General features: G+C 43.4%; 1 pseudogene; it reads left to right on the plus strand.

Annotated features, from left to right (window-relative positions):
• LOC137333750 (uncharacterized) overlaps nt 1-8,291 on the plus strand; it is a 64,748-nt pseudogene extending 56,457 nt beyond the window's left edge.
• Nucleotides 8,292-11,627: the final 3,336 nt, after the last annotated feature.

Genomic DNA, 11,627 nt, shown 5'->3' on the forward strand with positions numbered 1-11,627 from the left:
AAATTTCAGAAAATGGCAGGAAAAAGACACCGGCAATAAAATGCTCAAATAACCTCAAACTTGTGAAAGCACCATGAATTCTCAAGAACAAACCTTTCATGAACTGCATTTCAACCATCCTCTATAATTCCCAATGTCACAAGTCTACATAAACTGCCGAATCAACTTCCATATTCCTCCTCAAAAACATGCACGAGCATAGGCTAGGTCATCCTTTTCTTAACATTTAAGTTAATTGTTTAAACTAAAAAAAATAAATACACGTTGTATAAATTATTGTATCATTAAAAGCCAAAGGGGGAGAAATTCAATCTTGCTTCGCTCGTCTTTTGGGCATAAAACATAGGGAAAAACTTACCAAAGTAGGGCCAGGTTCTCCTGTGCCCAATCTGCACCCAAAGTTCAATGGCCGCTAAATTAGATCAGCGCCTTTTAGTCACCAAGGGCGCCCGCTTGAAACAGGTGTTGGGCTGATTATTTATGCAAATCGGGGTCCTACACCGGTTGTGGGACCCCCATTGCAAAATTGGAGTACAAATGTACAGAGTTTGGTGCCACATAAGCTCCACCCATTTGTACCGGGTCTTTAGTGGTCTTACCAGTGGTTCTTGAAGGGGCTGCTGGAAAAAGTCCCCATACGGTGAAAAGGTCTGTTTTTTGTGTAGTTGGAAGGAGCAGGAGTGCTCCGAATGGCTCCACAAAAGAGCTGCGAGCCGCAGTCGGCCAAGGACTCGTCCCTTCTCAGGATCCCCTCCCAGAATCTACCTGAGGGTCGCTGCCGGCATTGCAGATGGCCCAAATTGATGCAGATAGAATCTGCATCCCAACGCCCGATTGGAGCCTGCAGCTCTCCAGTTCTATGGAGATGAGGTCTGGTGCCAAATTTCGGGCACAAGTCCAATTTCTAGCCTTAAGAGTCCACCAGATATTTAAACAATGAGTGGATCTGGTCAAACCAAATACACCTCATCGCTTGAAGTATTCTCTGTATCACAGTCAAACTTCTGCTCACAGGCAATAACCTCTCTCTGTTTGCTATTTAAGCTGACTGCATGAAAATAATTGGGGGTAAAGATGTTCCAGCTCATTCCAAACCTTACATGGCATCAATCCAGCTTAATAAAAATCATATCTGTGGAGGAGTATTAATCAAACCAGCATGGATACTGACTGCAGCACACTGCAATCTGTAAGTTACAATTACTGTATGAACCATTTTCAGAGTGGTTTACTGTTTTGTATCTTTTCCCTATGATGCTACCGGTCAAGGTGTACAGAGTCTTTGGTGATCTATATGTGGTTTACATCTTCTGTCTGACAGTCTATTGTTGATATTTCTCATAGGCCCTGAAATTCCTCATTTTACTTCAGCACTTACATTGTTCATACGCTGTTATTGGGCTGAAAAGATCAAGGAAATCTGCGTTTTGGCGCATTTGGGTACATTTACACTGTTATTGCACTAAATGTAAGTTTGCTTGGTCTTTTTAGCAGTGCAAACCTTACACCCGTCAAAGCCCCTGAGGGCTCATTTGAATAGCTGCACTGTTCAAGTATGTGGAAGTTTCCTGGATTTACATCACTCCTGCAATCGGTGTCATTTTATACCCAAAAGAAACCGGTCTAACATCTCCCCCGAACACTCCAGACAAGTGTAAGTGAGGAGTTGCTGAGCTAAAGAGGCAACCAACTTCACTTACTGATTACAGGATTCTGAGAAATTTCTTTTTAACCCCTTCCTTCACATTTTAAACCACCGACACCTGCACTTCATTTTACCAGAGTGCTTTCCTCATTTCCCAGACAAATTTTTTGAGACCCTCTGCTCCGCCCACCCCCAAACCCACACACAGATCGACCTTGGACATGGGATGGCTTTCCCCATGGGCAGACCACTCTGTGCCACTAGCTACCTCTGTCAACTTCATCAGGAGGATTTGCCAACTCACTCAACAACTGCCCTGCCCTTGGCAATTAAAGTTACAGCAGCCCTCAACTTTTACAGCTGCACATCCTTCCAGGGTGCCATAGGGCGCCTGTGCCAGGGAGATGTCAGGGCATATATCACGCTAGTGATGGAGACCTTTTTTTAGAGCAGCCGATTTCCTCCACGTGGGCATCACCCCTAGGCAGCAGAGGCACAGATCCAGGGACTTAGATTTATAGAATCATAGAATAATATAGCACAGAAGGAGGCCATATGGCCCATCGTGCCACACCTGTGCTATTCTTCTATAGGATAGCTGGATTCCCCAGGGTTTAGGTGCTGTGATAGCATACACATGGCACTGAAGGTGCCTACTGAGCAGCCGATGATATATGTAAATAGGAAGTGATGCCATTCCCAGGATGCCCAGCTTGTCTGTGATGCAAACCAGGCCGTGTACTCACTCGCTGCTGCAAGGGGCATCGGAGGGCAGATACTGCAGGACGTCTTCATTGACTGATCAACTGCAATGACAGCATCTCAGTCTTACCTTCCTCCACCCAACCTTCCAGATGCTGCCACAGCAAACCTCTTTGGCCCAACAGGATTTTGCCATGAAGCACCACCTGAATGAAAAAAATCCATGCCAAATAAGACTGTCATGCTCATCAGTGGCAAAGCACAAGATACCTGCACAGTGTAGTTCAAACAAAAAAAATATTTTATTTACAGATAAACAATATTTCTGCCTAAATTATAAGACTTCCTACTCTTTCTTAGCACTGTGCTTCCCCCTCGTGTCTAACTGTGCTTCCTATCTCCTATCCTTGTGCTGCGTCTAAGTGCTCCCTGAGGGTGAGTGACTGCTCCTGCTGTACTAAAGGGTCGTGAGACTAAGATAACTCTTGACTTATGGCAGCTGGCTTCTGACAGTGCTGGCTGCATCTGTGGAGAGAGCTCTTGGGCAGCCTGGTCTCGCCCACCACCATACGCGGTGATAGTATTCTGAGGGGGAGTGCCGGAGTCCCGGCACGTACTGTTGTACTAATAGACGGCAGTATCAGGCACAAGAACATAAGCCACCGCCATTCCAGTGGGCCCTGGATCTGCAGCCTCACTGATCAGTTGGATGGCTGGTCTAATGGCAGCTATCAGATCTGTCCAACCCTGGGTATGGACAGCATTCAGTATGCTGTTGATGAAGTGTCCTAGAAATGGGAGCAGCCATACTTGTCATAATCCAATGATATAACTTAATAGACTCATAGCCAGCCCAGGATCAATCATTATTTTGGAAGAGTACCATACATTTTAATTTTCATATTTATGAGGATCATACACATGAATTAATTAAATTCTTCACAATGGGTTTGGTGGGTTCTGCAATTGAAATAATTTGGTATCCAATTTGAAAGGCTCTGGTATTTTATAAAGAGATTCTGAAGTGAATAATGTATTAAAATGCTTATGTATTTAATATGTCTTCTTCACAATTTTTAATGTCATATATAGTGTTTTTAAACACAAACCAGTTCACGTGGTTCTTGGTATTGATTCACTGAACAAACAAGAGAACTCGAAGAAAGTATTCAAGGTGAAGCAGAAAATCCCTCATATTTGTTTTGACAAAAACAGCAAAGAAAATGACATCATGCTGCTCCAAGTATGTGATTTTGAATGAATTATTTCCATATACACTCACATTGTATTACGATGCAATAGAACAAACTATACTCCCATCTAAATTCAGTTGTCAAATTACAAGATCATTTTCAATCCCTTTATTTCATTGCCACAGTACGTTGCCTCCCCCTTAAGTGCATAATATTTCATTGTATAATGTGCCTAGTTACATGAAAGTCCAAAGTCACAATTTCTTCTCTTTATTTCCCAAATGCTGATTATTTGCATAAGATGTTCCTATTCAAATTAATTCCCAATGCATATTTATATATTTAAATCAATTCCGATATACAGTTTTACATATCTCATCATAATGCTATTCTCATCTAACCATTCAAAATCCCTCTGATTTTTCATTTTTATTAATAAAGTTAACGCAAAACTGAAGCGTTTTTACTCACCATTTGGTGTTGCCTTAATCGCAAGCAGTAATCGCTGTTCATGTTCACTGCAGCGGCCAGAGAGCCTCCAGCCCTGAAGCTGCAGGGCAGAATCCAAAAAAAATGGTGGGGCATTTACCTTTTTAGGCCCTCCGTGACCGTGTTGCTTGCTCCTCTCAGATCCTCCAATCTGAGCAGGTCTGGGTGCTACTCCTAGGGGTCACATCTTCCTAATGCATTTCCTAATAGGCACCTGTCTGGCTTTGAGACAGGAAAACGTGGTGGGAAATGCTGTGATGTCCCTCCCGCCTCATTTATATAGCTCTCACACGTTTGTGCCTGCTGTGGGAGCAAGCACTTCACCGCCTTCGAGGGATCCCAAGGAAATCCTCACGCAATGCAAATTGGATGGAGACCCTAGAGTCACGGGTCTCTGTGCCCAAAAATAAATGTCTCCCAGGCACAAAGCACAGGAAAAAAATTGGCCCGCTTTAAGTTTTACTCGTGAGCAAACCCTTGGACAGATTACACAAACCTTTCTAATCACATGGGGAAAAAAGGTTTAATAAGATTGTAACCCTTCAAAGGTAAATATTTACAGCAATAAAGTTAAGTTAATCTGCCAAAGTTACATTTTAATATTTATAAAGAGTTAGGAAAAACTGAGTCAGAGATACAGAAAAAGTGTTGAATACAAGTTGTTATAATCAAAAAAGGCCAAATCATTTAAGCATATAAACAAAAAGCAAAGAATTGCAGATGCTGGAAATCTGAAACAAAAACAGAAAATGCTGGAAACACTCAGCAGGTCAGGCAGCATCTGGGAAGGGAACAGAATTGGTGGATGTTACAAATGAACAGCTTTTAAAAATGAACAGAACAACGGAAAGGGAGAGGGAGAAACACACACACGCGTTTTTCCCTCCTCCTTCCCTTTGTTCTGTTCATTTTAAAATCTTGTTCATCTGTAACGTCCTCCAGCTCCGATGAAGGATCCACACCTGAAACATTAACTTGTCTGATCTCTCCAAAGATTCCAACTGACTTACTGAGTGTTTCCAGCACTTTTTGTTTTTACTTCATGTCATATTTAAGAATGTGTAAGATAAATAATAAATGTCAGAGATTCTTGGTATTATGGAAGAAGACATAGCAATTGCTTTTATTTATTACAGCTGGATTCTGAGGCAAAGCTCGACAAGTTTGTGAATGTCTTACCTCTGCCCAAAAATACCAAGGATATGAAAACTGGAACTGTCTGCACAGTTGCAGGATGGGGAAAGACAAAAGTAAAGTCAAATGGACCATCTGACAATCTTAAGGAAGTAAACGTAACCATCATAGACAGAAAAAAGTGCAACAGTCGGAAGTATTACAACAACAAACCTGTAATAACCAATAACATGCTCTGTGCTGGTGACAGAAAAGGTGGAAAAGATTCATGTAAAGTAAGTTGGATTGTGTGAAGAACGGTTGTAATATCTGAGCAGGAGAATCAGAATTGGGTTATTTTAGTTAGCATAGTGCTGTATAAAATGCATTTTGTGCTTCATAACCAATCTATTCTAGAGTTATAAAAAGGGCTAATTAATTTAATCTCTGGATGTATATTGATATTGTAGGGATGTCAATGCATTGTGAATAATCGAAATATAAATGTCCGATAATGTTACCTTTATGGGTTCCTATTGAGCGTGGAAAATGCTCAATTCCCAGGTTGAAAGGAGAGGGAAAAGGGATGGAGACCTAGAACACCAGGAATTGGGGTTTCAACAATAGCTTGCAAATATAGAAATGTAGATAAATGTCTCAAGGCGCTTCATAGAAGCGTAATCAGACAAAAATGGATGCCGAGCCAAAAAATGAGTTATTCGGAAGGGGTGACTAAAACTTTAGCAGAAGACATGGGTTTTAAGGAGAGTATTAAAGGAGGAAAGACAGGTGGAAATGGAGAGAGATTTAGAGAGGGAATTCCACAGCACAGGGCCTAGATAGCTGAAGGCACAGGCACCAATGGTGGGGCAAAAGGAGGGGGGATGTCCAAGGTTAATGTAGGAGGAACACAGTCTCTAGCGGGGAGGGTTGTAGGGGTGGAAGTAGTTACAGAGATAGGGAGGAGCGAGACCTTGAAGGGATGAGAATTTCAAATTTCAGGGCTCTTCTGCCTCTTTAAATGCTCAGGCGTCTCTTCAGGCGCTGCAGCAGAGGTCCCACTGAAGTACCTCTGGATTGTACGCCTGGTCACTGGTGGGCTCCATCTTGGCAGTGGGACACCTGCCAGGAGCTCACCACGCATGGGTGATGATGCCCAACCCAGGAAACCAGATTGTAGCAGTGTCCGAGAGGCGAATAGAAGTCCTACCCTGCTGGAACACTAACAGTGCTTCCTGCCTCAATTTCATATGATGAACCTCAGTTGTGTGCTCATTTTGAAGGACGACCAAAGAAACTGTCACTAGCCTTTGTTCCAGGTCACCCTTCAGATTGGAGAGTACACGGGTAGGCAGCAAGGGAAAGGTGACCTACAAAAGTGACCTTTTCTTCCCACAGAGACCCTTTAGATCCTTGGGCTAGAGTCTTCTGGCTGCTGATTTTGGACAGCCACGAGAAGGCTCTGAAGCTGATGGTCATTACCAGTCCTGCAGGCTGACACTTCCTGCCCCAAATTGTGAACACAGGCTCCTTATGTCAGGGAACAGACCTCTTCTGGAAGTATTTTGGAGCCATGCTAATGACCTGAATCTGTAAGGCCAGGTATGGTGGTTGCACTGCACTGACTGGTACCCTGGCACAGAAAGGAGAGGAATATCATGGCCGATATGTTCTGTAATAATCTAGGTAAATTTGAGCATAGATTTTCTGTTTGGACGTTGCAGGTGAGGACTGGTCGACCATTAGTAAGCATTTCTTTCTGGGATCAGCCTAATTAACATAATGTACACAAGCTCCTAGCATTGAATACACTTGTGATTGGGAGATCACTTTTTGGTAGGTGGAAAATCTGGTGCTTCTGCTGCAGTTTTTAAAGGCCCGCAGTATCTTAACAGGGCAGCATCATGGATTTCCCACTTTGAATGCAGTAAGGCTCGCCCCCCATGGTTGATACTGTCTGCAAGGAGTTGGCCTGAGAATGTCCTAGTTTTAGGATAGAGCTGTTGAAATTATTCTAGGAAGTAAGGCAGAGGAGGGGGCCTCTTTGGGATGGAGCAAAAGACCCAAAGGTGAGCTACTCAAGGAGAAAGGCAGCAGGTGCCAATCACTGTGAATGCCAACAGCAGCATACAGTGCACCTGGAAGCAATACCGGAAAAAGTATAATGAGCTTACCAGATCAACCAAGGTAGGAGAGCCCATCATTATTTTCTATTATGCAGTGTTCAAAGCATGTATGTTGCATGAAACAGAGCCAATCAGAAAAATGTACTACCATAGTGATCCAGTTTATGGTGGCAATAGCAGATATGGTAGTGGGAGAGCGTCAAGAAGATAAACAATGTTTGCAAGTGTCTCTAATGCTGTAATACCTTCTCGGGATTCTGATGACTGTAACAATCAATGAGGTTTCTGCTTGTGGCTTCCACATTATCCAACTCCCCTGCCCTAAAAGTGTTAGAGCTTGCAAGATTACTCCCATTCATTGGTTATTCTCTGTACCATTTCCAAGAAATATCAAGTTATAAATGCTTAATAACTCTTATGCATTAAAACAGTTAGGAAATGTATCAAAACATGACGCTAATGCTTGTCCTATAGCTTTAGAATAACCTATTTTTGTTGTTATTTCAGGGGGACTCAGGTGGACCGCTGATATGTAACAATGTGCTCAGCGGAATTGTTTCTTATGGGAAAGACTGTGGACTTGCCAAAAAGCCTGGCATTTATACAAGGCTCACAGAGAAGTATGTTCAGTGGATTCAGAAAATAACAACTTCAACCTTCCAACAAAATGTTTAGATTATATTGAGTTTTAAGTATTATGTTGCTATGTCTGGGCAGCAAAAAAAATGGCTTTACATTTTAAAGTCACATTAATTGAGGTTTTTTTAATAGTTAATATGCTATAATTGGAAAATCAGAATAAAAACTTGTACGTATGCCTTGCCAGAAGCTCGGACAAGTCACACAATAGAATTTAAAATAATGTAGTTTGTATGTGCACATCACAAAAGTACAGTATTGTGAATTATCACAGCTGTGTTGTTCAATTGGCCAAGTGCTTGTAGGTGCTTTGTTTAAATGGCAACATTTTTTTTGCATATCTTCAAACGTAAAATTAAAGTCTTTTGCGCCGCAGTAAATAAATGCTCGTATCTTGAGTTTTATTGATTTGAAGTATCAACTTGACTGAGTTAATAGCACTCTCATCTCTGAATCAGAAGATTGTGGGTTCAAACCCAGCTCCAGGTTTTGAGACTGTAATCTGAGAGGCAGGAAAAGACCATCAAGCCTGCCCCACACACACGATGGCTGGAGCATCATGACTAGACACTTACCAACCCCAAACCCCCTCATAACGATGTCATCTCCTGGGAGAAGCAAAAAAAGCAGAGAAAAATACAGGGCCAATAAGGGAAAAAATACTCTGGAAAATTCCTCTCCGTCCCCCTCAGGAGATCAAAACTAGTCCACAAGATCACATGGACCAAGTGTTATCTATCAAGACGCTTTCCTTCTACATGATGTTATCTCTGCCCCCCACAAGAACTGGACCAGCTACCTCTTGAATGCATATAGGGAGTCAGCACCCACCACACCAGCCGGCAATGTATTCCAGAGGCCCACTACTCTCTGGGAAAAGAAGAACCACCTAACATTCAGTCTATTCCCACACTAATATAGTTTAAAGTCATGTCCCCTGTTCCTCCCCAATCTGTTAAACTGAACTAATCTATCAATAGGCAGGTGATGCAGCCCTTTATTTATTTTATAGATCTGTTTCAGGTCACCACTAAGTCTACGCTGCTCTAAAGTAAATAGACCAAGGTCTTTTGCTTTTATTCATTCATGGGATGTGGACGTCGCTGGCAAGGCCAGCATTTATTGGCCATTCCTAATTGCCCTTGAGAAGATGGTGGTGAGCCGCCTTCTTGAACCGCTGCAGTCCGTGTGGTGAAGGTTCGCCCACATTGCTGTTAGTTAGGAGTTCCAGGATTTTGATCCAGCGACAATATATTTTCAAGTCGGGATGGTGTGTGACTTGGAGGGAAACATGCAGGAGATGGTGTTCCCATCCACCTGCTGTCCTTGTCCTTCTAGGTGGTAGAGGTCGTGGGTTTGGGAGGTGCTATCAAAGAAGCCTTGGCGAGTTGCTGCAGTGCATCTTGCAGATGGTACACACTGCAGTCACGGTGCGCCGGTGGTGGAGGGAGTGAATGTTTAGGGTGGTGGATGGGGTTCCTATCAAGCAGACTGCTTTGTCCTGGATGGTGTTGAGCTTCTTGAGTGTTGTTGGAGCTGCATTCATCCAGGCAAGTGGAGACTATTCCATTACACTCCTGATTTGAGCCATGTAGATAGTGGAAAGGCTTTGGGGAGTCAGGAGGTGAGTCACTCGCCACAGAACACCCAGCCTCCGACCTGCTCTTGTAGCTACTGTATTTATGTGGTTGTTCCAGTTAAGTTTCTGGTTAATGGTGACCCCCAGGATGTTGATGGAGGGGCATTCGGCGATGGTAATGCCGTTGAATGTCAAGGGGAGGTGGTTAGACTTTCTCTTGATGGAGCTGGTCATTGCCTGGCACTTGTTGGCATGAATGTTACTTGCCACTTATCAGCCCGAGCCAGGATGTTGTCCAGGTCGTGCTTCATGAGGGCACGGACTGCTTCATTATCTGACGAATTGCGAATGGAATTGAACACTGTGCAATCATCAACGAACATCCCCATTTCTGACCTTATGATGGAGGGACGGTCATTGATGAAGCAGCTGAAGATGGTTGGGCCGAGGTCACTGCCCTGAGGAAGTCCTGGAACAATGTCCTGCAGCTGAGATGATTGACCTCCAACAACCACTACCATCTTCCTTTGTGCTACTGGAGAGTTTTCCCCCTGATTCTCATTGACTTCAATTTTACTAGGGCTCCTTGATGCCACACTCGGTCAAATCTGCCTTGATGTCAAGGGCAGTCACTCTCACCTCACCTCTGGAATTCAGCTCTTATGTCCATGTTTGGACCAAGGCCTTAATGAGGTCTGGAGCCGAGTGGGCCTGGCAGAACCCAATCTAAGCATCGGTGAGCATGTTATTGGTGAGTAAGTGCCACTTGATAGCACTGTCAACGACACCTTCCATCACTTTGCTGATAAGTGAGAGTAGGCTGATGGGGCGGTAATTGGCTGGATTGGATTTGTCCTGCATTTTGTGGACAGGACATACCTGGGCAATTTTCCACTTTGTCAGGTAGATGCCAGTATTGTAACTGTACTGGAACAGCTTGGCTCGAGGCACGGCTATTTCTGGAGCACAAGCCTTCAGCACTATAGCCGGGATGTTGTCTGGGCCCATAGCCTTTGTTGTATCCAGTGCACTCAGCCGTTTCTTAATATCATGTGGAATGAATCGAATTGGCTGAAGACTGGCTTCTGTGATGGTGGGGATATCGGGAGGAGGCCGAGATGGATCATCCACTCGGCACTTCTGGCTGAAGATGGTTGCAAACGCTTCAGCCTTGTCTTTTGCACTCACATTCTGGGCGCTTCCATCGTCGAGGCTGGGGATGTTCATAGAGCCTCCTCCTCCCATTAGTTTTTTAATTGTCCACCACCATTCACTACTGGATGTGGCAGGTCTGCAGAGCTTTGATTTGATCCGTTGGTTGTGGGATCACTTAGCTTTGTCTATAGCATTTTGCTTCCTCTGTTTAGCATGCATGTGGTCCTGTGTTGTAGCTTCATCAGGTTGGCACCTCATTTTTAGGTACGCCTGGTGCTGTCGGACAATGGGCTGGATCTTGCTGGAAAAATAACAGTGTGTTAACGACACACGCCGTTATTAATGTGCAAGTTGGCCAGCAAGTTCAAGTGATTAAGAGATATGCCATGAATTGCGAATCTCCTGAACTTTGCTGGTCAATTTATGTTGCTTCGCTGTTTGCTTCTCACAAACAACATCTCACCTTTAGTCTCCTCGTTATTTTTAAGAACTTTCTGGATTTGCATATTAATTGTCCATTAAACACGCCGCAGAAAGTTAGGGCTGGAACTTAACAGAGTAAGTACCTTTTTAACATTGTGAGAATTGTTAATGACTGCTAATCAACCTCGCTGGCCCAGAAAAGGATTCATTTAAAGTGTTCAAACCCATTCCTGCATGTATTAAATTGCTGTTAGAGATTTCAAAAATGTCAAATTTGAAAATTTGAAAATGTTTTCTTTCTTTTCCTTTCTGCCTCCTTTTTCTCTCTCTCTTAAACCAATCTTTCTTTCCCTCTGTTTATTTCTCTTTCTATATCTGACTTGACTCTAAATCACCCTATTTCCTTCTCCATCGTTCCTCTGTTTCTTTCTCAATCCTTAAGTCTCATTGGTTAAGGCGATACACTGTTGGTCCCACCATTCACTAAGGTCCCAGATGCCCCGTTGCCCAGGACACGCCATTGTAAGCTTGTACTCCCAGCAAGTTACTGCCCAAAAAAATTT

This window comes from Heptranchias perlo, chromosome 1, assembly GCF_035084215.1.
Source record: "Heptranchias perlo isolate sHepPer1 chromosome 1, sHepPer1.hap1, whole genome shotgun sequence".
Taxonomy (NCBI): Eukaryota; Metazoa; Chordata; class Chondrichthyes; order Hexanchiformes; family Hexanchidae; genus Heptranchias; species Heptranchias perlo.